This window comes from Canis lupus, chromosome 18 (assembly GCF_048164855.1).
Source record: "Canis lupus baileyi chromosome 18, mCanLup2.hap1, whole genome shotgun sequence".
NCBI classification, from domain to species: domain Eukaryota; kingdom Metazoa; phylum Chordata; class Mammalia; order Carnivora; family Canidae; genus Canis; species Canis lupus.
The window spans coordinates 49,536,585-49,550,938 of NC_132855.1; the positions used below are offsets into that span (position 1 = coordinate 49,536,585).

At 35.3% G+C, this 14,354-nt stretch overlaps 1 long non-coding RNA gene and 1 pseudogene across 3 annotated transcripts in view; one reads left to right on the forward strand and one right to left on the reverse strand.

Annotated features, from left to right (window-relative positions):
- LOC140609180 (large ribosomal subunit protein eL31-like) overlaps positions 1–14,354 on the forward strand; it is a 105,999-nt pseudogene that overhangs the window by 86,059 nt on the left and 5,586 nt on the right.
- LOC140609182 (uncharacterized) overlaps positions 1–14,354 on the reverse strand; it is a 337,556-nt gene that overhangs the window by 8,214 nt on the left and 314,988 nt on the right. For all 3 annotated transcript variants that reach the window (XR_012011114.1, XR_012011112.1, XR_012011115.1), the window contains one exon: positions 3,505–3,586. This is a non-coding gene — a long non-coding RNA (uncharacterized lncRNA). The remainder of the gene's footprint in view (positions 1–3,504; positions 3,587–14,354) is intronic.

Genomic DNA, 14,354 nt, shown 5'->3' on the forward strand with positions numbered 1-14,354 from the left:
TACTTATTTCTGTCAAACCAGCCGCCCCAAGATGGCAGCCAGGAGATGATTACACACTGGCAATGATGAGGTGAGCTACAGTGGGAAGTGTCAGTTGTGCCTGAAGATATGTATGGTGTTTTAGTTTATTCTTTCTCAAATCTTGGATCTTTGTATTTTAAGGAACATTTTTCAGTGACTGCCTTGGCAATTATCCCTGAATAAACAACTGAACTCACTGAATTATTGAATCATACTCTGAGCTTTTTGTAAATTCAGTTATATTACTTTCAGGTGTACAATATAGTGATTCAAAAATTCCGTACATCATCTGGTGCTCATCAAAACAAGTGAACTACTTAATCCCTATCCCTTATTTCCCCATCCCTCTTTCACTGACCCACTCTGTTAACCATCAGTTTTGTTCTCCATAATACAAGTTTGTTTCTTGGTTTGTCTCTCTTTCTTTTTTTCCCTTTTGCTCATTTGTTTTCTTAAATTCCACATATGAGTGAAATCATATGGTATTTGTTTTCCTCTATTTTACTTAGCATAATACTCTCTGGTTCCGTCCATGTTCTTACAAATGGCATCTTTGCCAACACTTGTTGTTTCTTGTGTTTTTTATTTTAGCCGTTCTGATTGGTGTCAGGTGATGTCTCATTGTAATTTTGATTTGCATTTCCCTAACGGTGACTGATGTTGAGCATCCTTTCATATGTCTGTTGGCCATCTGTAGGTCTTCTTTGGAGAACCATCTGTTCATGTCTTCTGCTCATTTTTAATTGAGTTATTTGTTTTTTGGGTATTGAGTTGTATCAATTCTTTATATATTTTGGATACTAACCCTTTATTGGATATATTAGTTACAAATATCTTCTCCCATTTAGATTTACTTCTTAGTTTTGTTGTTTCCTTTGCTCTGCAGAAGCTTTTTACTTTGATATAATCCCAATAGTTTATTTTTGCTTTTATTTCCCTTGCCTTAGGAAACATCTAGAAAAATATTGCTATGGCCGATGTCAGAGAAATTACTACCTGTGATCTCTTCTAGATTTTTATGGTTTCTAGTCATTGCATTTAGGTCTTTAATCCATTTTGAATTTATTTTTGTTTGTGGTATAAGAAAATGGTCGTTTCCTTCTTTTGCATGTAGCTGACCAGTTTTCCCAACACCATTTGTTGAACAAACTTTCCCATTGGATATTCTTTCCTATTTCTTTGAAGTTTAATTGATCATATAATTGTGGGTTTATGTCTTAGTTTTCTGTTCTGTTCCATTGATCTATGTGTCTCTTTTTGTGCCAGTACTATACTATTTTGATTGCTGCAGGTTTGTAATGTAACTTGAATTCTGTAATTGTCCTACCTCCAGCTTTGCTTTGCTTTTCCAAATTGTTTTGACCATTTAGGGTCTTTTGCAGTTCCATATAAGTTTTAGGATTTGTTCTAGTTCTGTGAAAATGCTGTTGGTATTTTGATAGGGATTGCATTAAATCTAGAGATTGCTTTGGGTACTATAAACATTTTAACAATATTTGTTCTTCCAATCCATGAACAGGGAGTGTCTTTCCATTTCCTTTGTGTTGTCTTCAATTTTTTTATCAATGTTTTATAGTTTTCAGAGTATAGGTCTTTCACCTCTTTAGTTAGGTTTATTCCTAGTTATCTTATTATTTTTGGTGCAATTTTAAATGGGATTATTTTCTTAATTTCTCTTTCTGCTGCTTCATTATTAGTATATGGACATGCAACTGATGTTGGCACATTGATTTTCTATCCTGCAACTTTACTGAATTATCAGTTCTAGTGGTTTTTTGAATACCCTCAGATTTTTTAAATAGTATCCATACATACTATGTTGTTTTACTGATTGGAATTAAGTGAAAAGTTATATATGAGAAATATTACTACTTGGATTATACAATTTTGAAATATTATCTTTGTCACTTTTGGATTCCTGGATGTATTTGTGCTTAAACTTATTAAAAAATTATTTTCTCTAGTGATAAGAGAGATTATAATTCAATGAACTAATTTTATTCTTCCTGTGTGACTTCAATTTCTTCTTCATAGACTAAAGTGGACCTGTTAGATTCATTTCATTTCATTGTATGGAATACCTTTCACCTGACCGGTACCTTCAAGTAGTAATAAATATTCAGTTCTCAAAAGCTGAACAACTGATTTGCAATGTGAAAAAGGACAGGGAAGAAAGAGTTGAAGTGGCTGAGGATTGTTGCTATTTCAGAATCAAGCATTTTCATCTACAGATCCATACCTTACTTCTTAATCCTAATGCATAGAGCAATGCCAAAAATAGAGAGGATAATCAATAACTTTTCAGATGAAAGAAAAGTCAATAGTGCCTGATAGAAAAATAGGCATTACATTAGCTGATACTTCTGGGAATATACCTACAGCTGATAATTCTGGGAATATACTTCAGGTATCTTATTCTTGAAGTTGGTATTCTCTATGGGCTGGGAAACATGAGACATGAGAAAAATGAGACATGAGAAAGATGTCTTTTAGTACAGTCTGCATCACCCCACCTGCCAGGCAAAAGTTGGAAACAGGAACACTACAAACTCATTGATACTTCCTGATGTATGTAATTGGTGCTCCAGCTTTTTTCTCTTTTTCCTCCTCTTACAAAAAGTATAAAATAAATTCCCTTTGAAGTCTCTTCAAGCATCCTTTAAGTACAGTGGTCCCATTTACAGTTAGTGGTGTAAAAGCAGAGCCCTATACCACTTTTCCTTTAAAATATGCTTATCTGTACACTATAAACTAGATCCAAAAAAAGACCATGGCCCGGCTGGGGACACAAGGAAATAAAGAAGAAACTGACATGAACCTACACATGTAACAGAACTACTAAGCCCTTGCTCTACCTTCCCATTAGTTTATATGATAGCAAGCCAAAAGATAGGGGCTTCTATTTAGATTTTGATAAATTTAAACTAAATGAAATGCTATTATTCTCAATTGTAAAACATTTTCAAAGACACAGTGAGTATAGTGTTTATTTTAGATTCTGGGTCATTCCTAAAAGGGATTTGATTTGGGTTGCATATGTACATACAATGAATGGTAAGCTAGGAGAAATTTTTTTTTTTTAAGATTTTACTTATTTATTCATGAGACACACAGAGAAAGAGGCAGAGACACAGGCAGAGGGAGAAGCAGGCTCTCTGCGGGGAGCCCAACGCAGGACTCAATCCCAGGACCTGGGGATTATGACCTGAGCTGAAGGCAGATGCTCAACCGTGGAGCTATCCAGGTGGCCCACAATAAAGTTTTCTATGGAATTTTTAGAATTGATCAATAAAATAGTTTCTTTTCTTTTCTTTTTTGTTTTTTGTTTTTTTTTTTTAAAGATTTATTTATTTATTCATGAGAGACAAAGAGACAGGCAGAGACACAGGCAGTGGGATAGGCAGGCTCTCCACAGGGAAGCCCAGTGCGGGACTCCATCCCGGATCCCGGGAACACGCCCTGAGCCAAAGGCAATATGCTCACCTGCTGAGCCACCGAGGCCTCCCAATAAAATAGTTTCTTATCTTCCTAGTTGTCAGGATGTACAGCTCCATAAAATGAATGCCTATGGATTACAGAGGAGACAGATACATTATTTTTCCTGGTATTAAAACTTGTAAGACATTTCTACTGTGGTTATGAAGGAGAAACGATATAACGCACTTAACATTTTCATGATATATATAATAGTGAGTTTCAAATAACTGTTCCTTAATGAAGGTCGATATTATAATGCCAAAGCATAGTTCATTTATTTTCAATATCTAGATTGATCCAAGAATATATTCAATCAGTATACAATGGTTCTTACTAAAGGTAGACAAATATCAATAGACTATTAAAGAATCCCAAAATAGATCACACTTTTCTATTCTATTCTATTCTATTCTATTCTATTCTATTCTATTCTATTCTATTCTATTCTATTCTATTCTATTCTATTCTTCTATTCTATTCTTTCTTTCTTTTTCTTTCTTTCTATTTATTTATTTAGGAGAGAGAGAGAGGGAGAGGAAGAGGCGAGGGAGGCGCAGAGGGAAAGAAAGAATCTTAAGCAGGCTTCATGCCCAGCAGGGAGCCTGACATGGGGCTTGATCTCACAGCCCTGAGATCATGACTTGAGCTGAAATCAAGAGTTGGATGATTAACAAATTGAGCCAGTCAGGTGCCCCTAGACCATTCATTTTTAACAAAAGTGCTAATAAGGAATGAAAGCTTTTTCAATAAGTAGATATCCATATTGAAAAAAAATGAACTTCAACTACTATAATGCACCATTTATAAAAATTAATTAGTTATGGGTCGTAGATCTAAATTTAAAAGCTAAAACAATAAGGCTTCTAGAAGAAAATCCAGGAAAATATCTTCACAACGAGGGAATAGATCTAGATTTTTTTTTTTTTTTTGGTCAGTAAAATAAGAAAAGGCCTTACTATTGCTACTGGTAATTGTTCTCTGTCTTGTAGCTTCTTTGTCCCTCCTTCCCTCTCTTGCTATCTTCTTTTCTGATTCATTGATTTTTTTTTTTTTTGGACATGTTTTGATTCTATTCTCATTTTCTTTTTTTTTGAAACTTCCATAGATGTTTTCTTTATGTATACCTTGAGACTACATAAAATATCTGATAGTTATCATAATCTTTTTTAAGCTGATAACTTCAATTGCATATGAAACCATACTATTACTCTTCCCCCACATACATTAAGTTATTGACATTACAAATTACGCCTTTTTAGATTGTATACCCATTATTATAATAGATAAAGTTTTTGAAAGACTTTATTTTTCTAGAGCAGTTTTCCACAGCACGATTGAGGAAAAGATACGGAGTTCTCATTCTTCCCTGTCCCATGCATACATTGTCTCCTTCATTATCCACATCTACCACAACAGTGGTGTATTTGTTAACACCACCAATGAACCTACACTGCCTCATCATAATCATTCAAAGTCTAGAGTTTACATTAGGATCCATGCCAGGTATTGTACATTCTGTGGATTTGGATAAATGTATAATATCATGTACCCATCATTTTAGTATCATATAATTTAATATGATAAATATAATATAATAGTATCAGATAATTTCACTGTCTTAAAATTTTTCTGTGCTCTACCATTTTTTCCTTCATTTCCTTCCCACTGACCAAGCCCTGGAAACTACAGATCTTTTCACTGTCTCCATAGTTTTTCCTTTTCCAGAATGTCATTTATTTGTATGCATACAATATGCAGCCTTTCAGATTGGCTTCATCCACTTAGTAACATGCCTTTAAGTTCTGTGTTTTTTCATGGCTTGATAGCTCATTTCTTTTTAGTGCTGAATAATAATCCATTATTTGGATGTGTTTACCATTTATCTATTCATCTACTAAAGGAAATCTTTGTTGCTTCCAAGTTCTGGCAATTATGATTAAAGCTGCTATAAACATCCTTCTGTAGGTTTTTATGTAGACATGTTTTCAATTTCTTTGGCTAAATACCAAAGAGCATGATTGCTGGATTGTATGGTAAGATTAAGTTTAGTTTTATTAAAAACAACCAACTGTCTTCCAAAGTGGCTATGCCATTTTACATTCTCATCAGCAATGAAGGAGAGGTCCTGTTGCTCCACATCCTTATCAGCATTTGGTGTTGTCAGTGTTCCAGATTTTAGCCATTCAAATAGTTACATAGTAGTAGCTCATTGTTGTTTGAATTTGCAGTTACTTGAGTTCCTAGGGGTCCCTTTTCTGTGCCTCTGCCTTCTCTAGCCTTAAAACATACAAATGCCAAATTACAGAAATTTCCTGGTATCATTTTTTCAGGAGCTTTTAATCTCTTGTTCCCTCTGGTGTCTATTTGAGATACTGCAGGTTCTCTGGAGCTGCTGCAGGCCACCCATCTCTCTTTAGAGAGATTTTCTCAGTGGTTTGAGTTGAGTGAGACAGAAACCAGTTCCTTAGACAACCCCCTGAAAAGTCTGAACATTGGCTGTATGGTCTTTTCTTTCCCTTCCCAGCAAGAAGTTGGGAGTTTTCTCCTGAAGTGTCGTGCTGAGATGGGGGAAGAGACTAAGGTGAAAAATCAGAAATTTTCCTACTGGATTTGATAAGGCTGGTGCCATGCTCACTTTAGGAGGAAGGAGCCTCTAAACTGGTTTCTGAATTTCCCACAAAGGGCATTCATCCATGTATCATTGCTGAGTCTGTCTCTGTGAGAGGAGGGATGGTTTTTCTATAGTCAGAAGTACTGTGTGCTCTCTGGGCATCCAATACTGTAGCCATGTGGAAGAGTGTGGCCTGGTTTTTTGGCTGTTACTATCACCATGAAAAATTAGTAGATCCAACTTCATTAGTATTCATCTGAATACTTAGACTATCCAGATCCTTTGTCACATCTGTGAATGAGATTAGAAACCCGGAAAAGCTAAAAGTATTGAGTAACCATTATGGATTCATCTCAGAGCAAAAGGACAGGACTTAGATGTGAGTAAGTACATTTATTTTGGGATATCAACCCATTTTTATACTCACTAGAGGTAATTAGGTCCTGATGAAGACAAGCTTTCCTTTATATTTCTTTTATTTTTTAAATCACCTAAATAGGTTATATAAGATTGCTTCTTGCAAGAAAATAATGGATCTGTATAAGGATAATTTTAAAGGGATACTATGTACTCTAAACTAATCTTTACAAAGTCAGAAGTCTTGTTAATAATTGCCAGATTTTTTCAGTCCCTAGATATATTAATGACTCAATCAGTAAATAATTTTGTGACAATCAGAAATCAGGGATATAAGATTTCCAGTGAGATGCTGAAAGACACTGCAGATGGGCAGAAATATATAGGTCAGATTAAGATCTGCTTGTTTCCAGGTATTTTTATATTTAACACATTTGCATCAGTAACATGCAAGGTTTTTTTTTAGCAAGATTTACAACACATCAGAAAAAAATTTAGAAGGTCAGAAATAATATTAATGTCTCTAGACATTCAGGAAGAACATATCCACACACTAGCAAGTTAAGCTCTGAAAAATACCTTTCCAAATTGCTAAAAAATAAATGGAGTTTAAATATCACTTATTTAGAACTTATATATTAATTATTTAACAAATATCTCTTGAAACTGCGTAAAAACAGTTGTGAAAACAATTTGATGAATAATTTTATGGTTTATACACAAATAACCATAATAAAATTCATTATGAAATTAGTACCACAGGAAAGATGTAAATATATTACAGAAATTCAGAGGATGGAGTGACCACTGCATTGGAGCAAAAAGACTATTAGCTCTTGAGGGAAATAGCTGTGCTTATGTTATATTGTTCACTAGGACATATCACAGGGTAAGGAATAATTGAATGAATGAATTCAAATGTACTTCTTCAATATGGTAGTTCAATTTTAGCTGTGTCAATTTTAGCTGTGTCATGATTTACAGAGAAAGGAAGAGGATGCACTTCAGGCAGAGTAAGTAGTACACTTTGAGCCATTAAAAAACAAACAAACACAAAACTATAGGACATATACTAAACAATTAATTCAGTTTAAGTGAGAAATTATGTATGAGGAGGCTAGCAAGGAGGATGAGAGCCACTTTGTAGAGGTGCTTTAGCTATTACGCACTAGGTAATTGGGAGCTAGTAAGGATTTTGAGCAGGAGAGTAATAGGACTAAATATCCTTTGGAAAAATTAGTCTGATAGAAATATATAGGATAGACTAGAGGTAAGAGAAACTCATTAGACAAGTGCACTATTTGTGGCAAGAGTTAAGGGCCTAAAGAGAAATGGGGATATATATGAAATTATATAATGGAGGCAGGATTGTTAGACTTACTGACCAACAGGATATAGATAGTGAGGTAAAAGAGGAGAGAAAAATTGAAATAACTTAATTTTCCAAACCTGATTAAGGTAGGGAATTTTGCCATGACCGGAAACACTGAAGTTAGAAAGGGGGGTTCGTCTGAAGGGAGAAGGAAAGAGGTCACATTTACAACATCTGATAGGACATTAAAGTGATGGAGTACACAAGGTAGTTGAAAAACAGAAGTGTAGGAAGATGTTAGAGATTCAGACTGGGGAAATCATTGGTCAAGAAGTAATAATCAAATCTTAAGTTAATAAAGTACTAAAGGAAGAGAGAAGGTCTGGAGAAAAGGGGACAGATAAATGCTTGGGAAAATGTTTCTGTGTATGGCGCTGAAAGGAGAAAATGGAGTCAGTTCTGTGTAGAGACAGATTGATTTGGGCTATGGCACTAAAATGATGACATATAATCATGAACCTAAGAGCAAATTCTTAAAGTGTATTTGTATTTGGGGTTCATGAAGGTAATGAATGTTTAATATAAATACATTTTATGAATTTATTTAACTGACTTTTTGTTAGATCATTTTAATTTTTATTTTACTGTGGTAAAAACACTGAACATGAAATCTACCGACAAATTTTTCAGTGTATTATACATTTTTGTTGATTCAAGGTACAATATTGTACAGCAGATTTCCAGAGTTTATTCTTGCTTGACTGAAATTTTGTGCCTTTTAATAGTGATTTCTTCTTTCTCCCTCCTCCCAGGCCCTGACAAACACCATTCAAAAACCTTTGATTCTATGAATGACTATTAGATAGCTCATATAAGTGGAATCATGTAGTATATGCCTTTCTCTGACTGGTTTATTTTGTTTTGCATAATGTCCTTAAGGTTTATCTATGTCATCACATATTGTACCATTTCTATCTATTTTTTTAAGGCTGAATAGCATTCAATTGAATATATATATATACCAGATTTTCTCTATCCATTCATCTATCAACGGACATTCAGGTTTTACAGAAATATAGTCTTTTTAAGAAATGGTTTGGGAAAACTGGATATCAATATACAAAACCATACATGAAAATCAACTCAAAATGGATTAAAGACTTAAATGTAAAGCCTGAAACAACAAAACTCCTAGGAGAAAACATTGGGAGATGTTTCACCACATTGGTCTTGGCAATGATATGGTACCAAAAGCATAGGCAACAAAAACAAAAATAGACAAGTAAGGCTACATCAAACTGAAAGCTTCTGTACAGTAAAGGAAACTATCAACAGATTGAAAAAGAAACCTATGGAAGGGGAGAAAATACTCATAGACCATTTATCTGACAGGAGTTAATAACAAAAAATGTAAGAAATTCTTACAACTCAATAATAAAAAAAACTAATAAACCAATTAAAAATGGGTTAAAAACTTGGATAGATATTTCTCCAAAGAAGACTTACAAATGGCTAAGGTCACTAATCATCCAGAAAATGCAAACCAAACTACAATGACAGCACCTGGCACCTATTTTCAAAAACCGACCTCCATGCTTTGGAGGCAACAGAGATTGGGATAAAGAGGAACAAAAGCTTTATTCTTTTGCCAGGTGAAGGAGGTTGCAGCAGGCTATGGCCTTCAAAAAACTGCAAGCCTGCCAGGAAGAAGGGACTGGGGAGTTTTTATAGGGAAACACAGGATCTAGTTGATTTTGACAGGAATTGTGTAGATACTGCCAACTGGGACACCAGGCACCCACACCTTTAGGGTGGTACCGGGTTCCTGAAACAAAAGACCAGGAAGGAAGGAGGGGAGGTTTGCAGAAGAGAGGAAAAGTGTTATTTAAAAATCAAACTTCACTGCAGCATTAGTGTAGCCATTTTGATTTTTGTAAAACTTTATGGTTTTAAGCAGTTTTACTATCAAGATGATTATTATTCTGTGCTCATTGCAGCACTGGTCACATTAATTACGTTTTTTAAAAGATTTTATTTACTTATTTGACAGAGAGAGACAGAGAGAGAGCCTGTGAACACACACAGGCAGGGGGAGGGGCAGAGGGAGGAGAAGGAGACTCCCTGCCTAGCAGGGAGCCAGATGTGGGGCTGGGGCTCAATCCCAGGACCCTGAGGGCACATCCTGAGCTGAAGGCAGAAATTTAACCAACTGAGGCACCCAGGCACCCACATTAACTATTTTTTAAAGGATGGTTTCATTATTCCATATTTGCATACCTCAGAATTTATTTTTCACTGTTGTGCAATTGACTTATCTTTCATTTATATCTTCCAAGTTTATTGCTGAGCAACAACAGAGCTTTTCTTTCACCTGATACTTCTGTGCTCAAGAGATCTCAGATAAAAGTTAAAGTTAGGTAAATGTCTTCATCCATTAGGATAGCGATGACAAAAATACCAGATACTGGGTGGCTTATAAACAAGAGAAATTTACTTCTCCCAGTTCTCAAGCCTGGAAGTCCAAGGTCAGGGTGCCAGTATGATCTAGTTCTGGTGAGGAGCCTCTTTCAGAAGGGGTCTTTGAGGACAAGCTCTCTGAGGTCTCCTTTACTATTGAGTTGTAGGAATTTCTTATATTTTTTGTTATTAACTCCTATCAGATAAATATATCTTTTATATGTATATCTTTTATAAATATATATATAAAGTACCTTTAGTCACTAATCGCATTCATGACGTTTCTGCCCTCGTGACCTAATCACCTCCCAAAGGCCTCACCTCCTGATACCATCACTTTGAAGGTTAAGACTTCTAATAAGAATTTGAGGGGAATGCAAACATTATCTAAAGCAGTTAAGCTTTACAGTCTTTATAAACATGACTGCATGGTGGGAAGTTCAGGTTTATCCCTTAGCTCCCTTAGAAATGTGGATAGGCCCCGAAAATTCCAATGAAAAAGCTACCAGGCACTGAAAGAACAGGGGGAGTTCAGCCATAAAGCAGGTGAGCCTTTTATCCTAATCAAGACCAATGGTTCCCAAATTTTGCTGCTTATTAGAATCATCTGGGGGAGCATTTTAAAATCCCAATGCCCAGGTCTCATCTCATACTAATTAAATGAGAAAGTCTGAGGATAGGAACCAGACATCAACATCTTTTTTAAAGTATACTCCCTCAGCCCAAGGTATAGAAAAATTGGGGAACCACTGTACTGAGTTAAAGAAATACTGATGTTGCAGTAACTTCTATGACCAAATGTTAATCGTCTCTACTTAAGCTAACTCTTTTGTATTCTTTACCTGAGCTAAGAAGAAAATGGTTTTCACACCTATGAATTGCTTCCTGGGCCAGAGGGTCAGAACTAGACTTATGGCAGTGAGCTTGCTTCATGGTCTCAGAATGGGAAAACCCAGACCTTAAGCTCTGCATTTATTTTTCCTTTCCTCATTCACATGGCCCTTAGTTACTTGCTCGAATTGCTTGTCCTAAATGAGATTTTTTTTTTCTTTTTTTTGCATGATTTCTTTTCCCCTGCCGAAATTGTCTGGTTTGGTTCTATTTCTTGTGATCCCTGCAAAAGCGACTGTAGTCTAGGATCATGTTTGCTGAGTCACCTCTCCCACTTGATTTCATTCAATTAGGAAAAGGTTACCAACAGCAATTGCTTCTAGCCCCTTCAATTTACTCACAGTTTCTATCTTATCAGTATGTATTTACATGGAATCATCTTGTGTACTGACCCCGGCACAGGTCATTAAGTTTCTGTGCACGATTTAAGTGTCCTACATAGAGGAACACTACTGTTAGATGCTTATTCCCTCATGGAGGCACTATACAAAGTAGCAGGAAGTCTCGTCAAGGATGTTTGTTGTTGAAAAAGTTAGTGTTTAGTCACTGCATTAGAGTTTTCATTAGATTGCGAAGTGTCATGTATTTACTTCTTTCTTCATATCTATGTATATGTATAGTAATATGTATGTACATATTATATATGTATAGGCATATTTAGATGCATATGTATAAGTATATTTCTAAATGCTATAAAGTACTTTATTTACCTGAATTTCTGTGGCATTTGTGTCTTGTCTCAGAAAAATATTACTTAGAATTCATTTTTCATTTAAAATTCATATACCTGATTTTAAAGTATTTTTTAAAGATTTTATTTATTAATTCAAGAGAGACACAGAGAAAGAGAGAGGCAGAGACAGAGGCACAGGCAGAGAAAGAAGCAAGCTCCATGCAGGGAGCCCAATGTAGGACTCAATCCCAGTACTCCAGGATCACGCCCATGAGCCAAAGGCAGATGCTCAACTGCTGAGCCATCCAGGCATCCCTAAGTTTTTGTTTTTTTTTTGAGTATAGTTGACACACAGTGTTACATTATTTTCAGGTATACAATATAGTGATTCAACTTTTCCATATGTTACGCTATGCTCCCCACAAGTGCAGCTCTCATCTGTCACCAAATATTGCTATTACCATACCATTGACTGTATTCCGTACACTGTGCCTTTTAGTCCCATGACTTTTCATTCCAGTACTGGAAGCCTGTATCTCCCACTCCCCTTCACCTATTTTGCCCATGTCCCTATCTTCATCTCTCTGGCAACCATCAGTTTCTGCACTTATAGGTCTGTTTTTGTTTTTTAATTTGTTTTGTTTTTTAGATTCCACATATGGATGAAATCATATGGTATTTGTCCTTCTCAGTCTGACTTATTTCACTTAGCATAATACTTCTAGGCCCATCCAAGTTGTCACATATCTGAGTATTGACAGGAAGGATTTTAACAAGTACAATATGCAGGGACTAATGATGAATAGGGTGTATAATAGGCAGAGGAAGGAAGAGAGTAATTAGTATTTAGCCACCAAGATAAGGGGATGGATGTAAAATGTAATAATAGAAATTCCAGTTGGGTTATAATACACTTCTTTGTTGGTAGGAATTAGCAGGTAATGCAATCAGCAACTAAATGGAAGGAGAACTATTCAGTTTTCAGAACCTAAAAAAAAAAAAGTATTCGGGTAAATGTGTTTTGGTATGAATTTGTGTGTCAATGGCACAAATAAGTCTTCTGCCTCGGAAGACTTAGTAGGATTTGTTTATTTCTTAGCGTCTTTGGTCAAGGGAAATTATAATACTTATCACCTAAACTGGGACTTTAGGAAATTAAAGGGGGCTTCAATTAATTAAAATGACAAGAAAATAGACATAAATTAAGATTGTCTTGGACATATTGGACTCAAACTGTGATCCCAGAAAAATTGGTTTACTTTCAATTAATTAGCTATTTAAATAAAACTTTTTGATGTTTACTGCTTCTCTCTGAGGTGTTTAATTTACAGATGATTTAATTAGAGCTCTGTTGCAAAATTTTGGGCAGAAGAGTATTCACACTTTCAGCTCTCCATGTTCAGAATGCTCTTTCCTAGATTATTTTCATCCTTCAGTTTATAGAGGAATCATCACCTTATTACATAAACCTCTTCTGGTTCCTCAGTCCATAGTAGCCCCACAATTTGAGCTCCAAAGTAAATACAGAGAGAATGCTCTTTTCAGTGGAATGTGAACACGTAAATGTAGAAGGACTTATATAGTTAGAAAAAACACCATTCTGAAACCTTCATAGTAATAATTGATTCAGGCAATAATTCAGGCAATAATCATCAATCGATGCTAAAAAAATTTTATGAAAGCTGGTTAGGGAACAGATATTTACATAGTCTCAAAGATTCTCCCTAAAAGATATTTAGTAATTAAAGGGAAATTAAATGGGAAGAAATCAAAGGTTTCAATCAAAGGTTGAAATAATCTGGGCAAAAGCCCTTTAAGCAAGTAATCAAAATGGGAGAAATACTAGGTGCTTTCCGATGTGATGTACCAAGAGACACGCAATATCTCTTATGTCATATTTCTTTTAAAAATGCATAATCCAATCTAGTAATGATGTAACAACCAGACAAACATAAATTGAAGAACATCTCTTCAAACATGTCAGTATCATAAAAGACAAAGAAAGCTAAGGGATTCCACATCAAAGGAAATTAAAAACACAATGCTGCAGAATCTAATGCATGTTCCTGGGTTGAAAAAAGAAAATCTCTATAAAGCACATGATTGAGAAAATTGGCAAAATTTTTGTAGGAACTATATGTTAGATTATAATGTTGTGTCAGAGGTCAATTTCCTGAATTTAAAATCATGCTATGATTAAAAGAATAGCCTTTTTTTCTTAGGAGGTGCACACTGACATATTTAGTAGTAAGGGGTTATCATCTCTGGAACTTGCTCTCAAAGATTCAGAAGAAATTGGAATAAAGCTAATAAGAATTATATATTAATCTGCTTAGGCTACCATAACAAAATACCTAGATTTGTGGCTTAAAACTGAAATGTATTTTCTCATAGTTCTTATGGAGGCGATAAGTCCAAGATCGGAGTGTCAGTACAATCAGAAGCTGGTGAGGGCCCTCTTCCTGGCTTGAAGATGGCTGCTTCCTCTTTGTGTACTCACAGGCAGAGAGCACTCTGGTGTCTCCCTTTCTCCTTATAACCCTGTTATGAGGACC